Source organism: Halyomorpha halys, unplaced genomic scaffold, assembly GCF_000696795.3.
Source record: "Halyomorpha halys isolate HHAL.00 unplaced genomic scaffold, Hhal_1.1 Scaffold1091.1, whole genome shotgun sequence".
Lineage (NCBI taxonomy): Eukaryota > Metazoa > Arthropoda > Insecta > Hemiptera > Pentatomidae > Halyomorpha > Halyomorpha halys.
Window position 1 is genome coordinate 357,226 of NW_027112752.1, and position 6,372 is coordinate 363,597.

The following is a 6,372-nucleotide window of genomic DNA, read 5'->3' on the forward strand; positions in this document are numbered from 1 at the left end:
CACCATCCCTAATTGAATAAATATTGTTAATTAGCTAGTGATTTCGATTTTAAGTCCTCGTTTACGAAACGTCAGAAAGTTACCTTTACTACGAAATTAGCTTATAACGAATATCTATGTTAAACGAACGACAAAGTCTTTTTTTTCTTCTAAGCCCTAATAATTAGAGTTTGATATATAGTGGGTTGGTAACTGTAATTATCTCTTGTCATTCAAAGGAATCATTTCAAAGGAATTTTAAGAGCGGAATGAGAAAAGGGATTCGCCAGAAAATAGGAATGTAGTTTAAGCGTGCTGTCTAATGATGAAGCTCACCTGATTTCGTCAACAAAAGTATAATTTCTTTTTTCTAAATCCCATGGGTGCGTGTGGTTGAGGTCAAGAGGGACAAAACGGGTTGAGGCGTAGGTTTATAATTTTTTTTCTTACCTTTCTATCAATTTTATTATTTTAAACATCATATGTATACATAATATATACACAATAGACTTATATAAACATAAATTCCCTTTCTTTGCCTGAAAGGCATTTTATGGTATTTATATACAAACAATTTTTTTTTTCTCACCCTTCAAGTAGAGCATTACTTGAAAAAACGTTTATATTTTAACTTTCGTCAAAACCAGATATAGATATTTAACCCCCATCCTACCCATCAGTAAGGACTTTTTAATTTTACCTTTAAAGAATTTACTTAAAACGAGTAACAGTTGACGTACGTTACCATCTTAAGGTGTTTGCAATAATGCAAAAGCTTTACATGATAAGGTGACAGGTCCCAGTGATTACATTTTTTACTTTGAAATTTTTATAATAAAATTCTCTGGTAAATGTATAGCTATTTTTCCATTCCAACCCCAGCTTAATGCATCTGCAAAAATGTAATACATAAAAACGATATTACTTTAGTTCTAAGTACAAATTGACCCTCTTAAAGTTGTGAACATCTTCCTTGTCAACGATTCGAACTACCTATGCTCTTATGGCTTCTAAACCATCATAATTTCTATCCTATTGCTTCCAAATATGAAATTATTATTATTTATATGTATGTATCAGAGGTTATTTATGATCAAGTTTAAGAATTTTTGTCCTCTTGTGAGAGTACTCCAATTATGAAATTGGATTATGAAGTTATTATATGAATAACTACAGAAGTAATCCGACAAATAATGAGATTTTCTTATCCTTTGCGGCACACAAACCCCTGAAAGAGAAAAGTGATGCAAGAGGTTAGGACAGGAGACCTACTGACCTTGCCGGACACAACGCGTGGGTTACGACACGGTGAAAGTCCGTGCGGCCTCTATATCAATGGCGTATGGTAATAGTGTTGATGAATTTTAGGATGATTTTTATCATTACCGGCAGATAGCTCGAACACAGTATTATTTAAATTCATTCGAATTATAATAAATTAAAGCTTTATCTGACTGGTGCAACCGGCCCTTAATTATTCACTGATTTATCGAGCTTAGTCAAAATCATTTGTCATTTTTGACAAAATCTTAAAAAAGTGTAACCTCGATTATCTAACGTGGCATTTGCAGTGGATATTAACAAAAAAGTTGCTATAACATCCTAGGCCTACACATGCCCTAAATATGTATGTAAATATGTTATCTTGACTCGTACGACCTCAAGACATTAATTTCCTTCGAAAACTCCAACTATAAATATATCATGATCATCCCCTTACTATATATTCTATATATCAGTATATGAAAGTGAAATCTTGTGGTTAAAATCGAATTGTCGTTAACTCTCATTTGTGTATAGTAAATATTGTTTCGATATATTTCCACTTCATTCATAAGGTCTCATCTAGATTTACAATATTAGATGATTAGGCCTGGCTATAGGCCGGGCGATGTGGAGGAGTGCAGCTAATGCACTAGTTAATTCAGTTAGGAGTTAATGGCGGCTCCCTCCTGAGGTTGGAACCATTACTGTCTGCTTTGGGAGCAAGTAGCTCGATCTATATATATTACAAACTAATGTAGTCTTTTATATTCGGAAATAGACATCTTAGATTTGATCTTTGTAATGATTTAATGATTTTAAAAAATTGTTTTATAATATATTTTTTCTATAATGTTCTTTAACTTTTGTTACTCATTTTATCACAGAGTAACATATAATTTTTTTTTAATTCAATTTTATTTTTATTTTTTATGACCATCTTCTTTGTATGTTGACATATGGAAGGGTATTATCCATCGATCTTAGAGCTTTATCTTAGGATACCACCCTATCCACCCTAACCATAGTAAGGGGTCAAGTTTTCATTTCGTGGGACCGCCACAGAAATAAAAACCTACATACAGGCAGAATTCGAATGGACTTTAATTTTAATTTAACTTTAGGCAGGTTTATGTTTTTATAAGACTATATATGCTGAATATATAAATCAGGCAATTTTATTCTATTATAAATTATGGTTAAGGATGTGATCCTTAAACACAGTGTTTAAAAATAAAATTGTTAGAATAAGAACAGAATACACATATTATAGTCCATTGAATGAAACCTCCATAGGAAGTAATGTTTGGAATTTATTTTCATCAAACATACATTTCATATACGTGTTATTAGGGTCGATAAATAGTTTAGGACAAAATTTTAAACCTATTGAACACAAAATACAAATTACTATATAATAATTACAAAATATTGTACTAATTTTCCACTAGAAAAAGTAACTACTTAAATGTATGTTAAATATTTACTAATTTTTAGTAAAAAGAATAAAAATTAAACATAAATAGTACAAACATCACAAGGAAAGTTGTAATTTGAGTATGTTTAAAAGTTTAGTTTAAGTTTGAAATATGATTTATGATAGATTTTGAACATAACCACTATTATTCCCTACAGGCGATATCTTCTAAACATCTGTTCTTAAAACAATTTAAATTGTCGATTTTCTTTAAATTTTCAAGCAATTCCTAAAAATCCTATTCTCCAAAAAAGACTTCCAGGAAAGAGTGAATAAAAGTTCTATTGAGCATTTCATTTATTATTTTTATTTTGACTAATTATTGAATAAACTTGGTATGAATATTCTAAATGCCTAAGATACAGAAAAATATTGAATTTAGATATTTGGAACAGATATTAGTCTTTAACAGTGCTATATACTGTCTCGAGATTTAGCCAGGAAGCCAGGATAATCGCTGAAGGTAATTATCCAAAATAAATTAATTAATTAATTAATATTGAGTCCTGCAAATGTCTTGTTGACAAATCCGGCACAGGTAGAGACAAGACATATGGCAAAGACCCCTATAATATTAATAATTGCTAATACTTCCATACATACTAACAGTTACAAATACTAAAAGTTAGACAATCAGAGCCTTAATAACTATTTCATATTGCTGTTTAGTACAAAATCAATTATAGCTAATCTTATATAGGACTAAATATCCAATAAGATTATTTTCAAAATATTTTTGAGATTGATGCCGAGAAATATTAAAATAACAATTGAATCAAAAGTATACTGAAAACTGAAAAAAAACACCCTCCGTTCGAATTAATATTTTAAAATAAAATATCACCTATAATAATCACATTCTGTACGTAATATAAGCATCTAGTTTATGAGATGCATGTAAATTCCATAGCAAAATGAATTTTAAAAAAAGGAAATCACAAATTTTCGTTGTCTATATATTCAATGCAATTGAAAATCAGATTTACCCCTTATTTTGCAAGCTAAATCCATTTCACTACCTTCACTGGGTTAGAAGGCATCTTGGCAGGAAAATAACAACGTTAAAAGTATAATAATTTGGCAATGTGAAATCCTCAAGTCTCTGATGTAATCTTAAAAATTTATTGAAGGAACAAAATATTTCCATTGCTACAAACTTCTGTTTAATTAAGTTACTGTTTGTTTGATTTAGCCTTCAATTTTATATTTTGTTCCTCAGATGAATACGAAAGGTGGTTACAATCATATAAATAAACGGTAAGCTCAAAGTTCAAGTAGAAAAGATAAAATCTGGAACAACAACAAGATTGTTGTATTTCGTCATTTTCAGCAACTAGTATAAACCGATAAGTTTCGGAGGACTCAATAAGAGCGTTCAGTGAATTGGGACTTTCCGATTATGCAATAGAAGATAAATGAAAATGCCACGGGACGTAGTACAAGCCCATTTGGAACTGCCGACATAAAGTCAATAAATATTTTTAATCACGGTATGCTATATACGATTTTACTCTAGTGTTTCATCTAATTGTTAAACAAAAGTAGAAGAGTCGAGGATGGGTCATTTTAAGTACCGCGTTTGGATAAGTAGGTTGGAACGACATTGAAATCAGTTCTTTAACCTCATTCTCAGAGATATAACCCACCTAACTTCAAAGCTAAATTTCGCAAGAGATTTTAGGTTAAGGTCGTATTCTATACGTTTCTCGATGTAAACTTCGTTTCCTACTTATACTGCCATTCTGAAATTTTTTAGTCTTTCGTCTATATTTAATTAATTTTTATTTGATTTTATATTTCATCCAATTAATTTAATTATACATCACTATAATTAATAGCTTTATAGTGAAGCATTTAAATGCCTCCACTACACAATTTAACACTTCATTTGAATTTTAGATACAAAGAGGAATAATTTCAATATTAATATATTAAATATACTATCACAACTCTTTTTTATTCTTTCCATTATTGATGACATTGGGAATTTTGATCTTAAACTAGCTTATCTCCAAACAGATATAAAATACATTTTAAAAAACTATCCTTAATCGATATATCCATTCTAACCTTTTTAAAAATAATTAATAAAAATTTATTTTTGAAATCCGATATTGATTTTTAAAGCGATATTAGTACCTTAAAGTTAGTTTCACTAAAGCACTTTTTCAGAAATATTATTTTTGTTGACTTTTTACACAAAAAATACCTCAAAAAAAAGTAGTAGCCAATTATTAGCAATTTATTATTTATTTATATTATTTTATTATTTATTTATATTATTAGCAATTATTTATTAAATCTACCTATCTCCTATCTTGTCTAATTAATAGGATGTTCATTCGTTATATGTATATTCATATAGCAAATAAAAGTCACACATGTGTTTAACCTCTACTAAAACAAGTTACTAGATTTTGATCTATAATAATTTGAGAGTTTGTAAAAGTGTTTGAGTGATCAAATTGCTTGATATATGTAACTACTGCCACTTAAAAATTTGTTTTTACCAAAGTATTCAAATACATTAGGTATGTTCCAATGACAACTTCAAACTCAAAAAACTGTTGTTGAGCAATACAGATTTTGGAATTGAAAAACAATACTGTGCATTCTTTATGACAGTTTTCAAACAGTGAAAATTGGGCATTGGAACATACCTATTAAATTTAGAGTATATATATAAAGAAAAATAAATAAGCTAAAATTATACTTTTAAATATATTAAACACTTTTATCAAAACCCTTGACAAAAGTCTACAGCAGTTGGATATGACTTTCATTGTATTTCTAACAACCGAGAAGATACGAACTATAAGAGAAGAGAAGACAACAACAGAAGCGAGTGAAAGGCAAACTAAGTAAACCAAGGTTAAAGGAGGAGATGAAACAGTGCGAAGAATGCTAAAAATTCCAAGCTGCAGGTGGTCCAAGCTCAAGCGGAATACAGATGTTCTCCGGTAGCTCAGCTTGGCCGCGACGAGTCTTTAATATTCTTCTAGTGAAAGTATTCAACACTGCTAGCTTGCGATGACTCAACAGCAGTTGCTTCCTTATGTCATCCCTGTTCGAGCATTGCGGTAACTCTAGCAGCCTACAGGACTCTAAGAACGATTACAACAATTTGTAGCGATGGGTGGGGAGTAAAGACCTTAAATTTTTCCATGATTTTAACTAGACATCACACCTGTATAAAAATACATTTTTATATTTTTAGGACATCACACAATATATTTTTAGGACGATGGGTGGGAGTAAAAACCTTAAATTTTTCGATGATTTTAACTGGACATCACACCTGTATAAAAATACATTTTTATATTTTTAGGACATCACCCCACATATTTTTTGGACATCACACCTGTATAAAAATACATTTTAATTATATCTTCTAAACATAATTTATTGATAATTACTTTGGAATATTAATGGTCCAAACTCCAGAAAAGTTGTAATTCATTAATAAAATCGTAATTTTAATCAATAAAACATATTTGGAATTTATATTTTCCCTAACAATCATTAAATCACCCGAAGACCATCCAATATGTGTACATCAACTATGAAATACTTTAATTCTCCATACTAATGGGTTTGAACTTTTCTCTTACTAATGTTTCAGTGACGAGTATTAACACTTGACAACAATATAT